This window comes from Acinonyx jubatus, chromosome D3, assembly GCF_027475565.1.
Source record: "Acinonyx jubatus isolate Ajub_Pintada_27869175 chromosome D3, VMU_Ajub_asm_v1.0, whole genome shotgun sequence".
NCBI classification, from domain to species: domain Eukaryota; kingdom Metazoa; phylum Chordata; class Mammalia; order Carnivora; family Felidae; genus Acinonyx; species Acinonyx jubatus.
This window is the reverse complement of record NC_069392.1, coordinates 38,406,429-38,421,253: the sequence shown is the minus strand read 5'-3', so window position 1 is coordinate 38,421,253 and position 14,825 is coordinate 38,406,429. Positions and strand designations below refer to the sequence as shown.

General features: G+C 44.3%; 1 protein-coding gene across 5 annotated transcripts in view; it reads right to left on the bottom strand.

The window, feature by feature from the left end:
* Window positions 1–13,253, bottom strand: part of DLGAP1 (DLG associated protein 1) — an 885,205-nt gene extending 871,952 nt beyond the window's left edge. For 2 of the 5 annotated variants that reach the window (XM_027068580.2, XM_053206117.1), the window contains exon 1: window positions 12,739–13,251. The gene's annotated coding sequence lies outside the window, so the exon portion shown is untranslated. Of the gene's footprint in view, window positions 1–12,738 lie in introns of all 5 variants that reach the window. The other 3 variants (XM_027068585.2, XM_053206118.1, XM_027068582.2) reach the window with 3 other exon arrangements.
* Window positions 13,254–14,825: the final 1,572 nt, after the last annotated feature.

Here is a 14,825-nt window from a genome sequence, read left to right as displayed (position 1 = left end):
TCATGATTCTGGAGTTGTGGGATCAAGCCCCCCTCATGCTTATCATGCTCTGCCCCTCTCTCCTGCTCACAAGCTCTCTAACTCCAAAAAACAAAAACGAAAACAAACAACAACAACAAAAACCATACACACATACACACATGCACACACACACAAAATAGAGCTCAGTTCACTAAGAATGAGCTTCTTATCCCAAATCCTTATATGTTCCAGCAATTCACTAATCCCAGTGTCCTCACACTCTACATTTCCACTCAGCTGATGTCATCTCCACAAGCTGATTATCAATCTTCAAGAAAGCAACCATGACCCATTGAAAACCCACTCTTCTGGCTCTTGTTCTTAGGCGTTAGAGAGATACAAAGCTACCTAAGCAAACACATCCCTTAAAGGAGCTTAAAATCTAGGAGTATTCACACAAAATGTAAACAGTAAATGATCCAGAAAAATGCAACTCGAATTCAGAAGACGGTTTACCTTGGACTAGAGTTATAAAATGCTTCATGTGGGGCGCCTGGGTGGCTCAGTCAGTTAAGTACCTGACTTCATTTTGGCTCAGGTCACGATTTCACAGTTTGTGGGTTCAAGCCCTACAACAGGCTCTGCGTTGACAGCATGGGACCTGCTTGGGATTCTCTGTCTCTCCTAGTATCTCTCTGCCCCTCCCCCCTCTGAAAATAAATAAATACTTCCAAATAAAATAAAATAAATAAAATAAAATAAATGATAAAATAAAATAATAAAACGTTTCATGTGAGAGGTGAGATTTGACCAGCCTTCCAGGATAGAGGGCTTTGAAACAACCATCTTAAAAGAAATCCCTGCCTGTGGTAAAACATTCAAACTATCTAGAAGGACATGAAAGGGGAAAGAATCCTTGACTTTCCTTGTCCTAGCCCTAGGAGAATCTGTCAAGTAGACAGAATTCAAAATACATGAAAAGAAATAAAGAGGAGAGAATGGCCAGAATGGCACAGTCATGACAAGTAGGGGTGGCTATAGCAGAAAGGAGGTTCCATGTAAGGGGCTGGTTAAGAAACGGAGCTAAGCAACGAAGGGAGCCCGCTGTGTGTCTGGCATTCATCCCACCCACGTGTCTGACAGCCAACTGTGGTCCTGGTTTGTGCTCAGATCTACAGGATGCAGGCAAGTGCAAAGGGACGTGACTGCCGTCCTCGTGGTCTCAAGGACAAAGTCTGAGGAGCCTCACAAAGACTTTGACTGTTCTTTGAAAAGTCAGCCCAGATCCAGGTGTAATCAGAAGGAGACCCTGCAGACAAGAAGTGCCATTAGGAGACCTCTGTGTATCCCATGCACAAAATGATGAAGCCCTAAAGTCAAGCAGCATCCGCAGAATTCACACAACACAACTACTCCAAACTTTCGTTTCATCAGGAAGAAATTAAGACCAAAAGAAGTCGTATGTCTTGCCCAAATTTGTAACATAATAAAAGGCTTTATAAAATGACCACTGAGGGGCGCCTGGGTGGCTCAGTTGGTTGAGCCTCTGACTTCGGCTCAGGTCATGATTTCACTGTTTGTGAGCTCGAGCCCCACCACGGGCTCTGTGCTGACAGCTCGGAGCCTGGAGCCTGCTTCAGATTCTATGTCTCCCTCTCTCTCTGCCCCTCCCCAGTTTGCTCTCTGTCTCCCTTTCTCAAAAAATAAATAAAATAAATAAAAGAATCTTTAAAAAACATAAAATAAAAAAAATAAAATGACCATTGATAAGAAAGTCTTAAAGAACTAAACGAGAAAATAAAACTTTAACAGTTTATAAGCTATGAAAGGATGATGCCTTTATCACTTCAGAATTGGAAAAGATTTCTTAAACAAGATATCTTATCTATACCATAAACAATAAAAAATGCATCGATTTTAAATTTTAAAAAGATTTTTTTGGGCGCCTGGGTGGCTCAGTTGGTTAAGCGTCCAACTCTTGATTTCAGCTCAGGTCATGATCTCACGGTTTGTGAGATCGAGCCCCTCGTCGGGCTCCATGCTGACAGCATAGAGCCTGCTTGGGATTCTCTCCCTCTCTCTCTGTCCCTCTCTCTCTCTCAAAATAAATATATTTTTTTAACATTTATTTATTTTTGAGAGCCAGAGCATGAGCACGGGAGGTGTAGAATGAGAGAGGGACACAGAATCTGCAGCAGGCTCCAGGCTCTGAGCTGTCAGCAAAGAACCCGAAGCAGGGCTCGAACTCACAAACCGCGAGACCATGACCTGAACCAAAGTCAGACGCTTAACTCGCTGAGCCACTCAGGTGCCCCGACTTTCAAAATGAATAAATAATTTTTTTAATAAAGAGTAAATAAATAATTAAAAGATGATTTTCGATGGCCAACAGATGATAAGATGCTCACCCTGACTTATTTGGGAAATGCAAATCAAAACCGCACTGAGATATCGCCTCCCACCTGTCAGAACGCTAAAATCAAGAAGATAAGAAACAACAAGTGTTGGCAAGAATGTGGATAAAAAGGAACCCCCAGGCACTGTTAGTGGGAATATGAACTGGTGCAGATTCCGTGAAAAACAGTATGGAGAGTCCTTTAAAGATCAAAAATAGAATTACCATATGACCCAGCAATTGCACTGCTGGGTACTTATCCCAAAGAATACAAAAACACTAATTTGAAAGGCAATATGCACCCCTATGTTTACTGCAGCATTATTTACAATAGCCAAGGTATGGAAGCAAGCCAAGCGTCCATCCATAGATAATGGATAAAGATGTGGCATATATACACAGTGAAATACTAGCCATAAAAAAAAAGAGTGAAACATTGTAATTTGCAACAACATGGACAGATCTAGAGGGTATAACGTTAGTGAAGTAAGTCAGTCAGAGAAAGACAAATACCATATGGTTTCACTCATATGTGGAATTTAACAAACAGAACAAAGGAAAAGAGACCAAAAAATCAGATTCCTAAATATGGAGAAATGGTGATGCCAAAGGAGAGGGAGGAGGGGGGTGGATGAAATAGGTGAAGGGCACTTAGAGTACACTTATCATGGTGAGGACTGAGTAATGTATAGAATTGTTGAATCGCTATGTCGCACATGTTAAATTAATAGAACATGGTTAGTTACACTGGAATCTAACGTAAAACAAAATAATCTTTTCGTCCAAAGACATCATAAAAATGAAAAGACAAGCCACCAGTGGGGAGAAGATTGTTGAAATGCCGATAACAGAAAAACTCTGGTATTCAGAATATATAAATAACTCTTACAAATCAATAACCTCTTTTTTAAAGCTGTGGGAGAAAGGACAGCATGTATGAATAAGCATTCCAAAGAGACCTGAATGGTAATCAACAGAGGAAAGAAACAGTCAACATTACTAACAGTCGGTCAGGAAGCAACACGTTTAAACTACAAGGAGTCATCATTTCACATTCATAATCCTGGCAAAAAACAAAATGGACCACCAAATACTGGCAAAGATATGAGGGAAAGGGGGCTCTTCTAGATTGCCGATGGGAGTATAAAGAGTTAAATACTTCTTTGGTAATTTGGCATTATCCACTAAAGGTGAGGGCACAAATCCCACCCTTCCATAATTCCACTCCTAAGGAGATATGCTAAGGAAAGTCTCCTTTGTTAGCACAAGACATGTATATATATGAATGTTCACGGCAGCCTTGTTGGAAAATACCCTGACTGCCCACTGACAGAAGACTGATACATTAAACATGATATATTATGCAATGGAATACCACATTGCAGTAGAAATGACTAAATAGGATCTACATATATCCACAAAACACTAATCCATTAAAGTAAGGTGAAAAAGACTACAGAGCAATTTACTATTTATATAGTTTACAAACAGCAAAGCGAGACTATATTGCTTAAGTACACACATACATAGCAAAGCATAAGGAAATGCATGCGAATGATAAACACAAAAATTCAGTACAGGCATATGCTGTTTTATTGCTCTTCACTTATCGCATTTTATTTTTTACAAATTGAAGGTCTGTGGCAACCCTGCGTTATGCAAATCTTTGGGCACCATTTTTCCAACCGCATTTGCTCACTTCAGGTCTCTTGTCCCATTTTGGCAATTCTCACCATATTTCAACCATTTCATTATTATTATATTTGTTATGGTGATCAGTGATCAGTGATCTCTGCCATCACTTTGTAATTGTTCCGGGGCACCATGAACCATACACATACAAGATGATGAACTTAATCCATCAACATCGTGTGTTCTGATTCCTCCACCGACCAGCCAATCCCTGTCTCTCTCCTTGGGCTTTCCTATTCCCTGAGACACAACAATATTGAAATTAGGAAAGTTAACAACCTTACAACGACCTCTAAGCTTTCAAGTGAAAGGAGGCAATCAATCAATGTGGCAAACTTCATTGTCTTCTTTTTAAAAACAGTATTTTTAATGTTAACTTATTTTTGAGGGAGAGAGAGAGAGCGAGCGGGGTAGGGGCAGAGAGAGAAGGAGACAGAGGATCTGAAGCAGGCTCTGAGCTGACAGCACAGAGCTGGATGCGGGGCTGGAACCCATGAACCATGGGATCCTGACCTGAGCCAAAGTCAGACGCTCAACCTGAGCCACCCAGGGCCCCTCATCGCTGTCTTCTTTTAAGAAATTGCCACAGCCACCCCAACCTTCCTGATGAGTCATCAGCCACAACATCAAAGCAAAACCCTTCACCAGCAAAAACATTACAACTTGCTGGATGCTCAGAATAAAGTTAGTATTTTTTTACTAATAAAGTATTTTTTTTATTTAGGTACGCATATATATGTCTATTTTAGAAATAATTCTATGGCACACTTCATAGACTACAGCATAGTGTAAACATAATTTAATGCAATGGGAAACCAAAAAATTCATTTGGCTCGCTTTATTGTGATACTTTATTGTGGTCATCTGGAATCAAACTTGCAGTATCTCGGAGGTATGCCTCTATAGAGAGTACCATTGAGGGGAGAGATGCTTTGAGAAAGAAGACTCTGGGAGTATTAACAGTATGTGTAATGCCTTGTTTCACCATCTGGAGGGGGGTGAATACATAGGTGTTTATTTTAATATTTAATTTTTTGGTGTTACTAAAATATTTCACAATAATCTGTAATTAACAACAAAGAATTGAACAATAGTTTGCAACACAGGTATAGGGTAAAAGAGAAATGAGTCAAATATTACTTGAAATTTGTTCCGAAATATTTTTCATGTCTTCTTTTCTCCCATGGTTACTTCCTTAGACCTGGTTCCCTTCATTTATGCCCCAATTAATGCAACAGCCTCCTAAAACTCTCGGTTCTCATCTGGTGGTAGACGGACCTACTTCCATCAGTTTAAGAGGCCAGCCACTTCTCTGTATCACTGTCTCTTCCAAATCCTTCAAGGTTCCTGTCAACTCTAAACATTCTCCGTGCTTCTCAATCAAATTCATCTCCAGGTCTAATTCAAATGCATCAGAGGAGCCAGAGCAGAGAACCATCTCCTTGAACCAGGAATACACCAAGTTGGTTTGCATTTCCATGTCTTTGTAAATGTTTTTGCCTTATCCGAAAAGTCATCCCTTCCATTTAACTCTTACCCATCCAGGAAGACGGATCCAAGGATCCCGTCCTTTGTTGAGCTTTGTCATTCCTTAAAAGCCCAGGATAAGTATGACTGGTCTCAGATGTTTGAGCCCTTAGTTTGATTTTATAACATGTTCTTACTAATTATTTTCTACATGTTAATCTTACCCTCTGGATTAGATTTTAAGCCACCCAAGGATTTGAACAGTGTTTCCACTTCTGTATTCTGCACGCTAATGAGTACACAGGAGATATTCTAATTTTGTTTGTCTGTTTGCCCATATGTGGGGGCTATAGCCATGCCAAGATCTACATCGACCATCTACATCCCTTAGGATTCTTATCATCAAAGCAAGATAATTTAAAACATCAATAAAAGAAAAACAGATCTGGAGAAATTATTGCACATCATAGTTTATAGCAACATGAGCCATGTCCGTGTTAAGTCTTACTTTTCCTCATTTAGGGCTGAACAGTGGATCGAGCATCGAAAGCAGGGTGTCACGCGTCAGATTAAGCGTATCCACGAGGGTGGCCCACCTCACCACATCATTCAAGATCTCAGAAGCACAGAGTGGGACGGAATATACTACAAGCCTGGCCAGAAACTAGTATAAAAAAAAAAAAACAAAACATCATGAAACTACTCAGAAGGCTGTGAGTCCACCTAATTTTAAGTGGCAGATTCCAGCATCACCTATGAATGAGAGCCACACCCCACGCAGGTTCTAAGGACATATACAGAAATCAGGCACAAGCCAGAAAGTCGGTTGTAGCCACTTCTCTTCTTCCTGCTAGATTGGTCTCTCATCCTTGTGGTCTGATTCAGTCCTTCAGTGTCCTTCCATACGCGGCTCCTATACTCACCATTGTCTCTGAGCTTATGGTCTCCTAGAGGTGGACAGGCACGTAAACAGACAATGAAATACAAAACTATGAAATGTGTACCAGATTCCACAGAGACATAGGAGGGAGTGCTCAGTCCTTTGGGGTGGCCAGGGAGAAAAGAGCTAGTGCTACATTTGGAGGGGGGACACTCAAAACATAGGCAGGTGGGGGGTTAAGCTATTCATATGCTTATTTCAAGTAAGAAAGGGGAAGAAGGATAGGGGATGGGAGGTTTTGTTTTTGTGTTATTTGTTTTGTTTCTTAATCCCTGTCTTACTTCAGAACCTCCCTCAGTTTTCCAGCAGACTGCAGTTTCCCTGGTTGGGAAACTAGCACAAACTAACCCAGCACACGTTGGCCACGCTGGGATCAGGCCTGTATCTTCCAGGTGTTATCAGAGTAGAGAATGCAGGATTTAAGATTGCAGGGGGCCTCTAAAAGCCGCATGATACTACCCTCAGGGTTCTGGTCCTTACGCAGTTAGAGTACAGATCTGCATCCCCTCATGGGTTTATTAATTCATTCACTTCACTGCTGTTTACTGACCACTTACTGAGTGCCAGCGGCCGTGCTGGGCCCTGCTGACATTTGGTGAAATGCTGTATTTAGTCCTTGATCCCATGGAATGCACAGTTCAGTGGGGAAGACAGTTGATAGGATAATCACAGAAGTCAAAGCATCGTTATTTACTGGAAAAGGACCGCGAAAAGAAGAAAAGTATAAAGCGGTAAAGCTGCATTCAACTGGAGAGCCTCACTGATTAAATTAAATTTTCAGCTGAGGTCTAGGAAAGAGGAAATAATGTAAGAAACAGTGTGCCAGGGAGAGTGGGGAAAAGACATCTTATGCTGCTTCACAGGAGCTATAGAACCAAGCGATTCTCTAAATTGCCTAGGCAAGGGCTCACACAATCAACTTCTAAATATGTTACTGCTTCAAGGTCCGGTCCCTCCCCACCCCTACCCCACTCCCACCTCCCCACCCCTTGGGCTCTAACGGAAAAGAATATCCCTGTTTGAAAGACTGAAAGGTTATTCTGCTTCTGGGTTAATGTCTGGGAAAGGAGCTTCCAAGGGAGTGACTACGCATTGCCTTTTTACTAGAGTAGTATGATGAATCATATCATGGAATAGTTGTTTGCAAAGTCTGAGACAAGATCAAAATGCCACTTGCCTCTGAAACTGCAGCGTGTGTTTTGTAAAGAAATCTCAGTGATATCTAGCAGGGAGATTTCTAGTCCAGAAATAGACTTCCCTCCGAGTTTCCACTGAAATTGAAACTGAGGGAGAAAGGGTCTCCAGAGAAAGGGTGTAATCTTGAGGTCAGAGCAAAGATTAATGCCAGTCCTCCCATCATATACTAATAAACGGTCTCCAGGAGTAGAATGAAAAGGGAAGTTACTCTAGCAGATGTTTTCAAATTAGCCAAAACCGTGTCACAGAGCAAAGCGGCAGAGCTGGAAACATGCCCAGAGAGAGAGAAAGACCTCCCCACAAGCTGCCTGAGGGAGCCATTTAAATGTCTCTGAGCCCTCCCTGTGCAGACTGGGAGGGTGCGGACTGGGACACACAAGCTGCGGAGGGAACCGGCCCTAACGGGAACCCTCATTTCCTAATTGCTTATCCAGGGCTTCCATAAGCCCCTGCTCTGATGAATACTAAGAAAATCTGGCAGGATTGGACAGTTCACACACCGCCAAACTACACTCTCCGTGGCTTGCTTTTGTGTCGCTGCTTGCACACCCAACAAAAACATGTGGAGAGAGGATCTAGAAATTGTCAGTGACATCGGGTGAGCAAACTCTGATAAGAGAATATAAACATGAACAGTTTCGTTGTGAGCCAAGATGCACAGCAGATCCAGAACCCTGATCCCTCATCACAACAACCCCAAGGGGGGCAATCACATCCCAGTTTCACTGGTTCTCATCTACCCAAGAAAAGGTCCAAGAATCTGGGCCAGAAATCTACGGCTGGTTGGCCAGAGGGCCTCCTGTGCATGAGCTGGTCTTCTGAACTGGGATAGCACTTCTTACCTGCAAATCATGAACTCCTACGGGAAGGCGAAAACAATAAACACCAACGTTTAACTCCATAAAGGAAGAGAATAACTAGTTTCTCACCGGTACACCAGCTGTCTGGTCCCTGCCATTCACTAGAACGAAGAATATAAAATTGATGGGTCAACACAACTCATATGCAATACCAACCTCGTGTGTGTGTGTGTGTGTGTGTGTGTGTGTGTGTGTAGTAAATGTACATAAACGCTCGAACGCTTTATGTATTAATGGTATATTATACACGTTTTTAATATTTACTTTTCTATTAAAATTTTTTGTTGCATAAAACAAATATGTGTTAGAAGAAAAGGAACTGATACCTGGTATGTCAGGCAGTGAGTTATCAGCAGATGTTTAATAAACGAAAGCAAATGACTGTGGTAGAAGAAGGAACGTCTCTCTAATTCCTGAAAGACCACACATCTGTGAAAGCCAGGTCCATTGGGCAGTAACAGGAACCAGGCTACAAATTCCCCATGATTTCAAAAGGAGGTAGGGAGGGGCACCTGGGTAGCTCAGTCGCCTCCAACTTCGGTTCAGGTCATGATCTCATGGCTCCTGAGTTCGAGCCCCACATTGGGCTCTGTGCTGACAGCTTAGAGCCTGGAGCCAGCTTCAGATTCTGTGTCTCCCTCTCTCTCTACTCCTACCCCACTCTGTCTGTCTCTCTCAAATAAATAAATAAATAAATAATAAATAACATAAAAAAAATAAAAATAAAAAGGAGGCAGGGAGAAAGTGAAGGGTGGGGGGAATGGGCAGTGAAATGATCCCTTTCTTTGAAAATGGAGAATTACAAGCTCTTAGGATCCTCTGGAAATAAAAGACAGCACAAGACATGGAGTGCTTTTGAAACTCCAAGCATCTCAGCAGCACAAAAATGTTTAGAATGCTAGAAAAAGGGCCTTCTTGTGATTGTGTTTCTGTCTTTTGTGACTGTGCTTCTTTAAAATGAAAAACACATTAAGCGAACAACATACAACATACGTAAGGCATAGATAGTAAATATGAGAGGTAGGGGGTGGGGCGTGTTGAGATTTCTGAAAAGTCTGGGTAGCCTTTCCTTGGTGCTGCTCCTTTAGCAGGGGGGAAATAATTACCAAGGAAAAAGAGAAAAGAAACAAAAGAACTTACAACAGCATTGTTTCCTTAAATTAGGCAAAGAGAGGCAAGTGTGGTTTCTATAGAGATGAACTCTTCATAAAAATCCTCCAGTTCGATGAATGCTTCCTAAGGAAAACTTCTGCGGGGAACAGAGTTGGTCTGATAAAGGGTGGAGCTAATTGTGGGAATAATCAAGAAGACACCATCATGGGAGTTGGTGTCTATCATACAAACTTCACTATAAAAACACTCATTTGGATAGTATGTGATTATTCTTTCTCAATTCAAAATATTATATGAAATCGAAATCAGAATGTTGATTTTTTTTTTGTTTCCAGAAGTTGCTATACAAAGAATATGGCCCTTGCCTCAATTAAGTTGTAGCTGAAACTATTATCACGCTACATATCTCTAAATGAGTCATTAGTATGAACTCAGCTTCCCTCTTCCTAGTTTTAATTTTATATTAAAAAAAAATAATGAATCTAGTTGGCTATGGAATGAAGGCACACATGCCTAACAGAGTTAAATCAAAATGCATGCAACCCATCTTTCCAAGTTTGATTCAGAGGACATTTAAGCTTAGAAGGATTTAGAAAGTAGAACACCGCTTAGTTTTAGGCTATTTCTCTATATGGGGTATGCAATATTTTGAGAAGAAGGTCTTGCTTTCCATAATTACTGACATGTTTCATCAAGACTTTAGACCTGGCAGAATAAAATTTATGTTGGAGGAGAAATTAAAGAAAATTCCCCATAGGGAAAACTCATGTACGTGTTATCTCTCAAAAGCACAACTGCGTATGTGTTATTTGAAGAGTTTTGTCAGAAAATCACTTCACAGCTTTTTAAGGAATCTTTTAACCAGTTCATTGTGCCAACATTTATGTTGCCTATAATATTTGAAATAAGATACTTCATTTGGGAAACAGAATAGAAACCCTAATGGAAACATACAGAGAAATAGAAAGACAGGTATAATTTTTTTAATGTCCTATATTTGCAAATATGCTCAAGTCTTTTCTCATTCAAGTAGCATTTTCTCTTCAGCGAGTCAGTTTTGTTTTGTTTTGTTTTGTTTTTCAAAAGTAGTCCTGGGATTTTAGATCTGAAACTTGTAATATTGCAAGGCAGTGTCTTCACCTGCTGCAACTTTAAACTGAAGTGATACATCCAAGGAAATTAATACCACAGCTACTGATATCAGATTCCATGAAATTCTCTATTTCCTCTTTATGCCAGAATATAAATTTTCTGAACTGAGTAATTTACATGACCTGACCACTTAAATTTCATATATTTTGCATAGATATATGCAACGTGGTTTTATGGTTTTGAATTTCCTTTGTAAACATTTGAGAAAAGAAAACTTTATCCTTTTGATATTATGTAAATTGAGACACTTCTAACATTTCTTGCTTCTATGTCATTTCCGTCCAAGTTGGAATAACGACTATTGCTATAGATGCAAAATTACATTGGCCAATAGAAAGTTGCTTCCTGAAACTGAAATTCTGCTATAAATAACATTCAAAAAGCAGTTAGGTCCTCCCTGGTAAAAATAAATTGGCAAGATGTTTGCACTGGGTCCTAAAATCGTTTTCCTAGCTCTAAACATTCCTCATCCCAGTGCCTGACTACAACTCAGATCGATCCTTCACTTTACAAAGCCATTCATGATTCATGAACACCATAAAAGATAAAGATCTGTTCTTAATTGTTACTTTAATTATATGTCTTTCATCTTTGTAATTCCATAACTTCCCATGTTATGCCAAGGGAGGCAGGAAGCATTGATCTCTCAGGAACCCATGCCAGGCTCACTGTGTCAGGGGTGTACATAGAGTCCTGCCTGGGTCCATAAAATAAATAATATCTACCCACCCGCGTCCCTGTCCCGGCTCTCTGGCCACTTCATACCCCCTCCCCATCCGCACGCCCCCTCCGGTTTTCAGACAGAAAATTCCGCAGCGCTAGTGGCCCGGAGGAAGGCGAGCCCGGGAGCCGAGGGCGCGAGCCGAGCTCCGGTACAGGCACTCAGTGTCTCGGGGCGCGGGCACCCGAACAGCGGGTCGCCGCTTCCCACGGCTTCCCGGGGGCCACCGGGTGAAGCAGGGACAGCTCGCCTTCCTCGAGGAGCGAGCGCCGCGGCCGGAGTCCTGAATGCAGGGTCTTCATCTCCCAGCGGCCCTCCGAAGGTCCCTCCCGCAGCTGCAGCCGCCCCTCAATGAAAGTGCAATTTGTTATCTCTCCCAGCCCGGAGGAGAAGTCCCGGTTTGGTCTCCGCTCCAGCCCCGCTCATTCAATTCACTGAATACCGCGTCTCAAGGTTGGCCACGCGATTCGCCGGGAACTGGCCTCGGCCGCGGGCGGGGGGCGACTCTACAGTGACCTCCCCCTTGAATCCCGTCCTCTGTGTGTGTGTCTCTCTTTCTGTGTCTCGTTCTCCCCCTGCGAGCTTCTGTCTGTCTCTCTTTGTGTCTCTGTTTCTCTGGCTTTCTCTCTTACGCGCGCGCCCGCGCGCGCGCGCGCGCGCACACACACACACACACACACACACACACACACACACACACGGGAGGAGGCTCTCTGACAACCAAAGCCAAAATGTCACCTAAAAACCCAAGTGCAACAACTTGCCTGGCAAACGACCCAGGAGCCTGCCGAGAACTCCCCTGCAGTGAGCAGCCCCCTCCTCCCCTGCAAGGTGCACCGGGGGTTGGGGCGGGGGGAGGTGTGAATTTGGCCGGTGGAGATGACGGGAACTAGTGTTCTCCCCTCCCCCTTCCAGGACCCTGTCGCAATTAGAAATCCGTCCCCTCCCCGGGCCCCAAGAGGGAGTAGCCAGGACCACAAGCCCGGAGAGGGGCGCGCTGGCCCCCGGATTCCCGGGGTCCCCAGGGGGTCCGGGAGTGCGCCCCAGGCGGCGGATGGCGAAGGAGAAGCGGGCAAAGGGAGCCCAGCCCATCGTCCCTCCTCGGGCGAGAGGAGCGGCGACCGCGCGGCGGTCAAGAGACACCCAGCGCGCTGCGATCGCGGTGGTTGGCGGCGGCCCGGGCTCCGGCTGCTGCCGCCACGCGCGCACGCCCCAGCCCCGCAGCGCAGCCCGGCGTTACCTTGCCGCTGCCCGCAGTCCGGCCCTGGATCCCTGCGTCCGTCCGTCGGTCCCACGAGCCTCGGGGGGAGGACGAAAAAGGGTGTCCCCGCGGCCCGGACAGGGTCTCAGCGAGGAGACGGGAAGCAACGGAGAGAGGAGCAGAGGCGGCTGCGACCGCTCCCGCCGATGCTGCCGCCGACTTCGCCGGGCCGGAGGTGTCGGAGAGGCCGTGTCCTCGGGATTGCGGCGCCCGGAGCGCAGCGCTCGCCTCTGGCGCGGAGGCTGAGCGCCGGGACGCGCCGAGCTGGGGCGGCGAGGCTGGGCTGGTCACCCGCCCCTGGGTGCATGTTAATACGGTGGGGAGGAGGAGTCCCGCGCTTCCTCCGCCCAACCACCGGAGCCGGCGGGCGGGCGGCGGCCGCGGCCCGGAGCCAGCCGCTCCCACCCGCCCCAGCTACTACGGCGCGGCCACTCGCCCTGGCCCCAGCCCAGGCACGTGCGCCGAGGCCGCGGGGAGGCGCCCGGCCTCTCCCGGAGCGTGCTCTTGGCCTGCGGCCTCTGCCCGCTCAGCCTTCCGGTGGCGAGTGCACTCACACGCACTCAAACCGGACCGACGGGAAAGCCCCGCGTGCCTGGGACGGAACCGAAAGGCGGCCCCCAGTTAGTGGGCGTGCCCCGTCCGTTCCCTGGCGCAGAGTCTCCGGGGAATTGAACCTGCTCTTCTACTCTTGCCAGCCGTTGTCCCTAACCTTGTCTTTTAAAGACAGGGGCTCGGGGGAACTCGTAACAACAGTTCTTTCTCACGCGAGATCAACTTGGCGAAGAGAGGGTTTCCTGTCCTCTCCTCTCCATCCTCGGGGTCCCCACTAGAATTTTTGAAGAAGTAATCGCCAGGGAGGAGACCGGGTAGACTCACAAGAACGGACGTTCAAACCCAGTGCCATTACTTTCAGTTACTCCTCGGAACCTCAGTTTCCCTTGTCTACACAAAGATGGCTCTTGGGTGCGTGGGTGGGTGTGGCTTAGGTTACACGATATTTATTCCACTGGTTCTCTCGGTTTTAACGAAAAGGAATCCCTTTTCCTCCCGTCCTCCGACCTCAGTAAACTCCCCACTCACTATCCACCCCCATGTGTATTTGGAAGCCAGGCCCATTCACAGAGGCCGAGGACCGGGCGTCTAGTGCTCTGCAAATACGAAGAATCCACGTGGCTTCAAAGTAAGACTGGAGAGAGTGTGAATAGGTGAACTGAGACGTGGGTCAAAGAGAAAAGGCAATTAAGTATTTATTGAGCTCCTGCTCTACCCACTTAAGTACACTGTTCTGAATAATAGTTAAAATAATTGTGGTTAATCACCGTCTTCCTGTTTTCCTCTACTCAAAAAAAAAAAAAAAAAAAAGGTGTCTTCGTGGACAATGTCCTTTGTTCCATAGCTTCCAGAGAGAATATTATGCCAAGGAGTATATAATCTTTATGTAATTTTACCCATAAAGTTATAGCATAAGATTTAGCATCTGCTTTGTGTGATATCTAATTATAAATATTAATAGCATATCCTTTTTAAGGAAACACTTCTAAAAATGCAGAGAAGTGAAAAACGGTTTCCATAAAAACATGACTCAGATAAATAATCGCTTTTCCGCAATTTCACTGAGTGATTTTCCATTAAAGAAGAAAAAGAAAAAAAAAAAAAACTTTAAACCACTAAACAGCCAAGGAAATGGAAGTAAACCCTCAGCAGTGTAGTACCATGATCACCAGTGCTTTAACAAGCCTCTAAAAGATATCCCAGCCAATTCAAGAATGGGTACAGAGAGGCACCTAATGTTTCAAATAACATTCCATGAAAAGGCAAAGTAAAAAAATAGCCTTCCTAATCTGTAAAAAGCAACTACCTTGCCCTTCCAAACCTGTAAATATGTTTAATCCATAGAATTTTAATGAGGCCATATAAATAAGACTGCCCTAACTCAAATTAGGGGACACAGTGAATAAAATTACTTGGAGTGGAAAATCAATTTTCTTACAAAATTCATATGGTAGACTTACCTTAGCAATGATAGTATCTATGTAACACTACGATGATGAGGGTTTTCTAACTGT